Raw genomic sequence first — 11,634 nt, forward strand, 5'->3', positions numbered from 1 at the left:
TAAAAGATTCTAGATTCATTCACTAAAGCCTTATTTACTTTAAAACTCTTGCCAAAAGGGTTATTATACCACCAAACATTTAAAATATATCCTTTGCAGGCACCAGTTAGACAGATTGCTGTGAGCTTTAACAATTCTGTGTATCACCTGTCAGTGTCGTCAGAGTAGTGTCACCCCCCCCAGGTTTCACCAGATACCTACAGAGCAATTCAGGCAGCATGAAGACTGCTTGGGGTTTGTAATATTTATCTTTATTAGTCAGACCAATCCCACACTTTTCTTTTGGTTGTTTCCTGCCCCGAGGGAAAAACAATCAACCCTGTGATTCCAGAGCATGATTTGTAACATGATGTATTAACACAAGCTTCCATAAGATCCATGGCTGGAACTTCACACCCACTGGGAACCAGGGGCTGTGTGAAACAATGCAAAGTCAGACATGAGGTCCAATACAGCAAGTTAAAACTTCATGGTTGATTTAGTGACTCAGCTCTTGCTTAACGCTTCTCAAATTATTTTTGGACTGGCTGGTGTGGAGGAGTATGCATCAGAAGTTTCTTGTGTGTTATTTCATCTCCATCTTTACCAGTATAGGCAAGCAAGTATACAAGTGAAAGAAAAAAAATGAATTAACAACGACAACGTTAAGAAACAGAACTAGAAGTAGCCTTGCTAATAGCATTGATCATTCTTAAAACCTAAAACAACACAATGACTCCCCACTGTTCTGACACGGTGATCCCACTTTTATCGCCATCTCATCTAACAGTCACGTCATTTCTAACCAGGGTATTTCCAACCAGTGTTGGTAGTCTGACTGTAGGTGCTTCAAGCATGATCCATTTCTCCTGTTATCTCTATTCTGCAAAAATCTTAAAACCATTTCACCACTGAAAGTAATGCAGCAGGAAGCAGGAAGGCAACATTGCTGTTCTGATCCTCACTTCTGCCTGGGGAGGAGCAACTTAACAGAGCAATTGTGGCTTTCAAGAGCAAAGGTAGCATAAGACCATACACCTGAATGACAGCCTTGAGCCTTACTGCATTGAATTCACTGTGCATATAATTTTTTTCAATGTTGCAGAGTGAAACAGTATGATCTCAGATGGGAGGTATTGCTTCATCTCTTGAAACAACTGAATTCATCAATAAATTAAAAAATATGATTGTGGAGTGCCTGCAAGTAGAGCTTGAAAGCCCAAGCAAGTAAAAGCATTTCTACATCTTCTGAAACTCAGAGCATTGTATTTATTATAAACTGCCATTAAGGATATTTGTTTGATACAGAGAAAGTAAGTTAATCAGAAACAGCACAGATGTCAGGAGTACACAAGGCAGTAGAAGGTAAGCTTCTCGTTTCTGTCCTGAAGGGTAGTAACCACACATCAGGGGAACAATTTATCAGCTTAATGTAATAGCTCAATAATAATTTTAGTAGTCTATGCAGCATATACACCTATACATTTTTTATCCTACAGGAACATAGGTTGTAGGGAAAGCAATGGAAAGTTAGATCAATCACAGAGTCTGTGAATACTATTAAAGCAGATTAAATATAAGATCCTTCTACTGTCCACAGTCACTTGAACTTTCGTAACAGCAATCAGTACAGAAAAAGCGTGTATTCCTTCCAGAGCGATCAGAACACTAACCTAGAACAGAAGTCAGTGCATATTGCCCATCTTCTTATTGGGGGAAGGGAGGGGAGGGATGCACATGACTCAGAAGTATTGTAGGTAGAATAAACAATGGAATACAACAAAGATCTCCCATCTAGGGCAAAAGCCAAAAAAAAAAAAAAGGTTAATATATCATCCATATATTGGCTCCTCAATATTAACCTCAAGTCACAAAAATAAAAATTGAGACTCTGGAAAAGAGCAGAAAAACCGGAAAGCACTAGAGCACAAGTAGGAGACTTAAGATGTGATGTTAGAAAAAATCCAACTTAATCTTACAATATTCCTCTTCTTGCCCCAAATTTATTTATTGCAGCTATATTAGATCCTTGCTTTTACCAACTGTAATAGCAGTTTAGCAGGTATTACTTCTTAACAAGATATATTTCCTAAAAACTAGGAACATATTTATCAGCATATTATTCAGTTTTTAGAAACTGGAGCAAATAATTCTTTTCCCTTCCTCTGTAATATTAAAAATTCAAACAAAGTATTACACTAACAGAGGGCAACTTCCAGTCCCATTACTATCATATGAAGCCTGTGTAATCTTAAATTCTTAATGTTTTCTAGCATTTGTGTGATCCCACTAAAATCAAAGGCAACATGAGGGCCTTTTGTGGAAGACATACTCTCCTTTCTCCAGTGACCTTTTCTTCAGTGCTTCCTGGTACTTACCACCGGGCTTAAATAATTCAACATGCCTAAGTCTGAACTGACTGCAAAACTGCATCTGCATTTTAAAAGTATTATTTAGACAGTACATTGTAGTTCAACAACTGGAGGCCAAATACTTATTCTCAAAATGACATCCTTATTGGAACTACATACTCATTTACATTGCCTTAGGATCTGGACAAGAACATGGAAGTGACCTCCTAGTACAGCAATTACAGTTAACTAGAGAAAAAAGAAGACAACTATCAGTAACATTCAGAAGTAAAATAATTCACGTGTTAAAAGCTCAGGAGTAGTTACTGATAGGAAGAGCATTCATTCTTCTCGTACATGAGACATTCCATCTGGACAAAATACCTTCAGGAAATAATTACTTACAATACAATACACACTTACAATGTATGTTATTTCCTCAAATATTGATAGATTTAGAAAAATCATGACTTTCCAAAGTGTATTTTCTCCTCATTAGTATAACACACAACTCATTCTCACTATGAAATGAAACATTTATAAATATCAAAGTAGTAGCCATACCCATTTCTATTTCTTATGGCTTCAACCACAGTATTTTGATCCCAAACAGGAGAAGAGTATTTCCAAGACCCCAAACTGGTTCATCTCTAGCCACAGACAAGGGGATAGGTCTACGTTCCAGCCAGATAAGAGATGATGAATTAAGCTTGGCCTCTTCACTGCTAGATACAAGACCCAAAAGCTCCCATTAAATTCCACAGAGAACAGCAATTGAAACTCATACGATTCAATAGGAAATTAAATATAAGTTTATTGGATAATTATTTTACTTTTCCCTTCTTTCCGCATACTGTATGGATGTCTAGAAGACTACACACAACACGTATGTTATGGGTTCAAAGACAGACTTAAATCTGTTACTCTTGGAGAGTTTCACCCAGGTCTTCGCAAAAAGGAACTCATAGGAGCCAGGAAATTCTACGCACTGTTACTAAATTTATCTAACACTGCCAACACAGGAAAACAGGATAATTAACACCACTTGCCTAGTGGCAAATATTCTCCTTGAAAAGAAAAAAAGAGTTCAAATTCAGGCAGACATGCAAAGATGAATATCTCTAAAAAGAAGACAAAGCTAAAGCAGTATTTCCTGACTTCAAACGGTTCGTGTATTAAAAATGAGTATCCCAAAACCACATAGTATACAATTGAGTCTGAAAGATCTGGAGGCAGGTGAGGAGCTTCTCTATTCATCAAAATGAAAAGAAAGACCTTGCATCTCCACCTACTTCAGAAAAAGAAATAATGTAAGAATTAAAGCAGATTAAGAGACTCTTTTAGGCAGCTTAAGACCCTTAAGCACACATTCCCAAGCCAAGTATTTATAATGTAAGAAGGCTCCTAGTTACCTCTCTCAACTGTCTCTGTTTTCAGTATTGCAATAAAGCTGCTTAAACTATAAAGCTGATTGTCAAGGGAATCCCCGTCTGAAGCGATCTTTTGCGGTTTGAAGGGTTGCGACTTCTAAAAGGAGGGCATCAGGTTACTTCATCAAGCCCTGAATATCAATGACAAAGGAAGAAAAGGAAAGCTAGTCAGGCTATGCTCTCTCTCACTATCCAGCTAAATCGACTGGTAGTTGCTTGGCATTACAGTGCCAAGAAGGACTAAGGCAATCTCTACTCCCCTGAGGCCACTTTGCTCTCCAATAAAAAAAAAAAAAAGACACACTCTGGTGCAGGTCACATGAAAATACGAGGTGCTTCTGAGCAGCACTGCTACACACAGACTATTTCACTAGAAATACCCACTGGCATTTCAGAGGAAGAAAACAAAACATGTCTCAGATTCGACAGCAAATAAAGTGGAGAAAGAAAGCACACAGTATTTACTGTCTGACAACAGCATTACATTAATCCAGTTCATTCAAATTACTTGCATATTCAAGAGCTAGTAATATAGAGCCATTCATGAATTTATTAGTCACTGAAATCTTCAAAGCTTACAAAGTTTTGAATTATTTCAGTGGAACGTGTGGGTGATTACTTGAAAATTACCAGGTAGTCAAACATTCTAAGGATGAGTTCATGACCTCTGAAAATTGTAATTGTTGATTTTCTGGAAATTAAAGTACCAAGCCATAAGGTTACATCACTTCTTACTTTCTTCATGATACAAAACTCCAATGCATCCATCATTCACTTAAGCGTTATCTCTGGATACGTAGGTTCTTGCATACAAAACTGCCTCAAACTCTTCCCGAGCTCAGCTAATCCAAATCTTAGCTATTGTAAACCAATTGCTCACTCTCATAGTTGTACCAACAATGCCATTTCAACTCTGATTTTGCATGTGCCCATATGACTTCTGGCTGCATGAAGGTTCCTGTTTCCTCAGGCCTGCATACATCTATCATTCCCATTCCTTTCTCCCAGGCTTGGTCTAAGCCATGTATTTCTCATTTCTTTCCAGATCTAGATTGCACTTGTACCTTACAGAACTAATTGCAATTTAGCAGATAAACACATGACTTTAATGTTTATACTCCTGTCACAATACAATAATTGAAGAGTCTACAGTACAGCAGTATTTTCATGAAGTTATATTCTTACCCATTGTACATTCCTTTGCTAAAGGAATTCCCATTTCCTATTCAAGTCCAAGGCTCAACTCTTCAAGTTTTTCAAGAGAGATACAAATCCCTTACAAAGATTTAGTAATACCACTCCTATTATTGTCCTTGCTTTATCTATCTTGTCTAAAGCAGAAATGCAGACTTTGGGCCCAACTGGTGTTCCTGAAACATACATGTGAGGTGCTTTATAAGAGCAAAATTCAGTCATGATTATTCTTCAACCCATTTTTTCTGACATGAACTGCTAAAACACTCTTTTGCAACATGCAAAAGCAAAATTTTCTTCCACAGGCAGTTTATACAATGCAATCCCCACTTACATCCATACAATACTATAATGCTACTTTTGCCTTCAGGGTAATCTCTGTCTTATTTTAACCTCCTACTTTGAGTTCATGGATTCCACTCTTTTCTCTCCAGTTTTTACTACTGAATCTTCTGCTTTCCAGAAACTGTCTATTCTTTCAGATTTCATTAAGAAAGCAAGTCGTAGACAGAACATTAGCCTCATTTTTTTTTTCCCCAGGAATAACTCAGAATTTATTGATTTACATGAAATGTACAGATACTGTATGAGTAGCTCCAGAGAAAACCTTATAAATAAAAATTGGTTGAAACAAATGCAGCTTCAATGTGAGAGTCTCTGTGGAAGGGGCTCACATCAGAACGCTCACCTGCTCTTCATCCCTTTAACTATAAGCTGCTTGAGATTTCCAAGAATACTGTAGCAGTGAACAATAACGTGGGGAAGAGGAAATCATTTTCCATAAGAAAAGCATAATCATCCTTAGCTTTATGTAATAAATCCAAAGAGATTAAGCCAGTCAGACTGATTTAATATACTGGTAATCCACTAAATATATAAAAATATATACACAGATGCATATATATACACTTATACATATGTAGAGTAAAAGTGTTGCTTCTCTCATTCAGTAGTATTTATCTGGGACAGCAGAAAAGATAGCAAAGATAATGTATTTGTAGACAAATTAGAAAAAGAACACCAAAATTATACTGAAATATTGCTACTGCTTTATAGCCCCATATTGCATAGATAAGATTTTCTCTAACATGGAACTGTTTGTATAGTTGTAGAAGTCCAAATTTAACTGAATCAGGAATGCCAAGAGCAATAAGAAGGGCTTCTATAAATACATCAGTGACAAAAGGAAGACCAGAGAAAAGGTGGGCCCTCTGCTGAAGGAAGTGGGAGATGCAGTTACACAGGACAGCAAAACAGCCAATGTACTGGATGCTTTCCTTGCTTCAGTCTTTACCAGCAAGGCCAGCCTTTAGGAGTTCATAAGAACCATTTGCCAAGGGGTAAGGCTGGAGCTAGGAAGATATTCCCTGACCTGATCCTATTCCAGCAAGGGTGCACTTCAGGAAATTGGATGTTTATAAATCTATAGGCTCTGATGGGATGTACCCAGCTGAGGGTATATCTGAGTTGGCAGATTTCATTTTGAGGCCATGCTCTGTAATCTTTGTTCAATCACATCTACTGAGAGAAGTGCCCAAAGACCGGAAGTAAACATCACTCCTAACTTCCAGGAGAGAAGGAGGATGATCAGGGAACTACAAGCCAGTCAGCCTCACTTTGGGAAGTGAAGAATATCCCTGAGAAGGTGATGGAAAGCTCATTGTAGAAACCATTTCTGACATATGAAGGAGAAAATCATCAGAAGCAGTCAGCACAGATTCACCAAGGCGAAATCATGCTTGACCAGCCTGATAAGCTTCTATAATGATATGTGCAGTCTGATAGATGAGGAGAGAGCAGTGGATATTGTTTTATTGGACTTTAGGAAGGCCTGAAGTCCTCTATAAAATTCACAAAGATAAGCTGTTGAAGTAGGGGCTGGATAAAAACACAGCAAGGTGGATCCAAAAACTGGCTGAACAGCTGGACCCAGAGGGTAGCGGTCAGCGCTGCCAAGTCTATTTGAAGGCCAATAACAAGCAGAGTACTCCAGAGCTCAGTACCAGATTCAGTCCTTTTTAATCTCTTCATTAAAAACCTGAATGATGGGGTAGAGGGCACCCTCAGTAAACTCACAGATGATGCTAAATTGTGGGGAGTGGCCAATTCATCAGAAAGCCACAGTCCACAGAGACCTTGATGGTCTGGAGAGGTGAGCAGATAAGAATCTCATGACATGCAGCAAGAGAAGTAAAAACTCCTGCACCTGGGAAGGAATAACCTCAGGCATCAGTACATGCTGGAGGCCATCCAGGTGAAAAGCAGCTCTGCAGAAAAAGAACCTAGGAGATCTGATGGACACCAGCATGAACACAAGTCAGCAGCGTGTCCTTGCAGCAAAGAAAGCTAACAGTATTCTTAACTGTATTAGACAAAGTGTCACCAGCAGGTCAAGAGAGATAATCCTTCCTCTTCAGTCAGAACTGGTGATGCCACACCTGGAGTTTGGTGTCCCGTTCTGGCCCTCTAACCCCAGTACAAGAGAGATTTAGACATAAGGGAAAGAGTCCAGTATAGGGTCACCAAGATGATGAATGGACTGGAGCATCTCTCTTATGAGAGAACGGCAGAGAAAACTGGCACTCTTTAACCTGGAAAGGAGGAGGATTGGAGGGATCTTACCAATGTGTATAAATACCTAAAAAGAGAACGCAAAGATGACCAAGCCAAGATCTTTTCAGTGGTGCCCAGTTCCAGGGCAGGAAGCAATGGGCACAAATGGAAATGCAGGAGGTGCTCTGAATATCAGTAATTAATGTGCAGTTGATGGAGCACTGGCACAGGCTGCCCAGAGAAGCTGTGGAGTCTCTTCCTTGGAGATACTCAGAAGTCACCTGGATGTGGCCCTGCTTGAACCCCCATTATGTCAGGCGACACAGAGAGGTCCCTGTCAACTTCAACCATTCAGTGATCCTATGAATACAAAAGATAGACTCTTTTATACCCTTAGAGTTAAATTAAGCAGACATTCACAAAAAAAAAAATTACTTTCACATAACTTCCTTTATCTTTACCTCATATCAATTCAGCTATTTCAGAGGAGCTAAAATGAGAAAGATATGACCCTGTTCTTATTCTCATAAATATGATGAGCAACAGGACTGGAACAGACAGCCCCTAATTACCGTTGGACTTGATGAGCACTTGACATAAATTTAACCTACAAAAACATCATCTTAAATTGTGAAAGAGGTAGGATACTAATGGGCTTAATGGAAAAATCTCTCTGCTACAGGTTGTAAGCTCAAAGCTACACGAAAAATACAGCAACAGAAACCCTTCATATTTGCAATTATAATTAATTGCAAATATGCAATTAATCCTGATTTAGGCATGCTTTTGCTTTATATTGTTTTTACTACTAGCCTTTGCAATGCATGAACAGAAAGGCTAGTTGAAAAGAGGAAAACCTCAAGTTACAAAATAATTGTTGTCCACACAAAAAGTATTTTCAGTACACACTGACAAAAGACCTGGATTCCTTGCTACATTCCTGCCTGTGTAGAAGAAGCCCTGAGAAAGTCTCTGGTTTCTTGGAAGAAGTCTCTACCCACCACCATCCTTCAGCATCAATAGTATTCTGTCATACTTCACCTCCCTCCCAAGTTAGACAGCAAGAGCTCTTACTCCACAGCAACTCTGTGAAGTGCCAATCCAATCTAAGAACAGTCACCTCAGGAAGCAAATATCTGTGTATGTCTCTCAGCACTCCTCGTTTTTTGACCTCTCCTGAAGGTTACATCAAGTCATTTTCTCATCCTTTCCAGCGCTCTCCTCCTCCCCCCATACTTGTGCACTTATTTCATAAAAACATAAGGAATTCACGCTACTAAAAAGATGTCTTCCTAGCTATCGCAATCTGTAGACATCCAGATAACAGGCAGTCTTTGTGGTTCTATTTTCCCTAAACAATCTGATTAACTGTCCTTCAAAAAAGCTAAAACAAACTTCATTTTCACGCTTCCAAGTAGGAGTACTAGAAGCAGGAGCTTAATTGTTTTTAACCTGCTGCTTAAGATTTAAATAAATTTAACATGGGTTCTGAGCCACTTCTATTCTTGTATCTTATTCTTTGATATTGAATGAAAAGGAATGGGAAAAAGAGGGGTGTGAAAAAAAACAACTTCGATGCAGTCAACTAACTTGTCAATTGAAAGGATGTATTTATAACTTCTTTTTTTTTTTTTCATTAATAGCTAAAAGCAGTAAAATGTACTATCAATTTTCTTGAAGTAAGAGATTTAAGAATGCTACTCATGGGAATTTCCTGTTGGTTATACCACTTGTAATTAGAGAAGCGTACATTCATAAACAGTGTGTACTTACTGATAAACTACACTTTCCTGGTGCTTTATTTCAAAGCCAGGCCCAGTATCATCACGTTTGGGGAAGGTAATACTGCAGACCAACACAATGAGTCAGCAATCAAAACAACACGTTCTGACATCCAACAAAGACTGTATTTTAGATTCAAGTCCTGGAAATACTGGTAGATCACCTCTCTCCCATCTTCCCCCTGCCGCATGCTGCTGCAGAGCTCCAGGACTGACTTACCAGTTGTCAGCCCAGCTTGTTTCAGAAGGAAAAAGGAATTCATGTGTAAATTACCCTGGGTCTCAGAAACACAGAAGCATGTGCTGGAGAAGCTTAGTGCCTGGATGGCTGACTTCAGCAATGAGAAAAGGAAGCTGCTCAACTAACTGGAACTAAATGGAAAAGAAAACTGAAATTTCTTTATCTTCTATTTACTCTTAAAGGAACATTTATGTAATTCAGCTCGTGCATCTCATTGTATCTACATTTCTGGAGGAGATTTACAGGCCTTCCTTTCATTTTTTAGCAAGATGCAGAGTGGAGAAAGCTCATAAAAGCATCCGAACTGTACAAAAAAAATACATCTTCCACACTGGCTGGTGTTTGGGGCATTATGAAATGCAGTTAAAATGGAAGGGTCACTAAAATGAAACACTTGACTTCTCACAGTTTTCTGTAGGATTTTTTGTTGTTGGTGGTGGTGTTTTGTTGTTGTTGCTTTAAATGTACTGTTAAAAAGAAGACAGTCCAACTGCTACTGAAGCTTGTTCACACACTAAAACCTGGCAGGGCTGAGTAGAACCCATTTCCATCGCTGCCATAAGAATAAGCAACAGTATTAGAAACCAGAAGTAATTCTGTGATAAACATTATATTAAACACTATATTACATAAGATGTACAATGGGAGAAGAACAGAAAAACAATCTAATATGACATCATAGTTCAGAATTGAAATCCATGGAAGGTTCCCAATCACAAAATCTACTAAAACATCAAAAAGATAGACAGGAGGGTCAGGAGGAGAAGCACTAGGTTTCCCTCCTCAGAGAATCTGTTGATATGAGCAATAAAAAAAAACATTTGCGTTAATCTGCAGTATAAGCAGACAATGCTATACCTCCCAAAAATCCACATTAGTTGCACTTCTAGGTTTGATGATCAAAAAACAGATGACTTATGACATATGGACATCATGTCAAGAAAGCAGTTACTTCCTTTCTTTTCCAGCTTCCAGATAATTATTGTTCCACTTAGTTCAGGATAGGCAACACTACTAAATTATATCCTACACATCAAAATATGTAGAATTACTAGTGGATCAAATGCATTTTCTTTTTCCACAGAATATCAAAGTTGTTTCACTTCATTTCCCTCCTGCTCCCATCCAGTCAATGTCTCTGCTTTGATGGCCTCATTATACACTTCTGTTCTAAAGAGCACAAGTTGTCACTTCTCTTCCCCCCACTTAAGAAAAGGAGGGCAGAATAATTACACAGAGACTGTTCCCCGTCATTAAAAAAAAAAGAATAGAGATGCATGTGCTACATGTGATGGAGCTTGAGGAAAGTACAACTAAGGAGAACTATAGCAAAGTGCATGATGCTCAGGAAGAGATTTGTCATAATCACAGTAAAAACAGTAAAAAATACAGAGCATCCCTTCCAGAAAATGAGGGGAAACACCTATAACCAGTTTTCCTTCCTTCTTTAATCCCTCTTTGAATCTATTATGCAAAACCAGTGGGAAATAGTGGAACTGACTGACAGGATACAATAATGTAAAGTGATTTGATTACTCTGAAGCAGAGCCTTTTCATTAAGTTTTTAGCTTTACAACACAGGATCTATAACAAGAAGGCTCATTACACATTTTTTGTACCAAATGGATCAAAGGTTCATCCTATCAGATGCATCCTTGTGTTTATAAATATTACGTAATTTCCCTTTTCTTTACATACATTACACTTGAATATATATAAGCCTCTCTAACATCCGATCATTTAGCGCAAGTGTATTTTAATCCATGCCTTTTTTTACACTTAAGTAATCAGGTATGCAGCAGCCTTTCAAATAGATACCGTACCCTTCAATATTAGTCATTCATATTCATATAATTGAGAAGGAGTGAGCGACTAGCAACTGCATTTGAAGAACCAAGCATCTCTGAAATGTATTTACAGATGGTTTTCTCACCTCCTTGGGAATGCTAAGTACTATCAGTGCAGCAATTAAAAAAATACTCAACTATAAGAGCTCTGATTCTATTGTAATGCAATGCTATTTTTGTTAAATAATGAAATAAAAGGGGGGGAGGGGGAGGAAGGCTAAAACAGTAGTACTGTTCCTGCAGAAACAGCTTTTTTTT

At 38.3% G+C, this 11,634-nt stretch overlaps 1 long non-coding RNA gene across 3 annotated transcripts in view; it reads right to left on the bottom strand.

Moving 5' to 3' along the window:
* Positions 241-11,634, bottom strand: part of LOC110401556 — a 24,743-nt gene continuing 13,349 nt past the window's right edge. The window contains exons 3-4 of one of the 3 annotated variants that reach the window (XR_002440429.1): positions 1,653-1,773; positions 241-580 (exon numbers count right to left, since the gene is read on the bottom strand). This is a non-coding gene — a long non-coding RNA (uncharacterized LOC110401556). Of the gene's footprint in view, positions 581-1,652; positions 1,774-3,716; positions 3,892-11,634 lie in introns of those variants that run through there. The other 2 variants (XR_002440430.1, XR_002440428.1) reach the window with 2 other exon arrangements.

This window comes from Numida meleagris, chromosome 6 (genome assembly GCF_002078875.1).
Source record: "Numida meleagris isolate 19003 breed g44 Domestic line chromosome 6, NumMel1.0, whole genome shotgun sequence".
In the NCBI taxonomy this organism is placed as follows: domain Eukaryota; kingdom Metazoa; phylum Chordata; class Aves; order Galliformes; family Numididae; genus Numida; species Numida meleagris.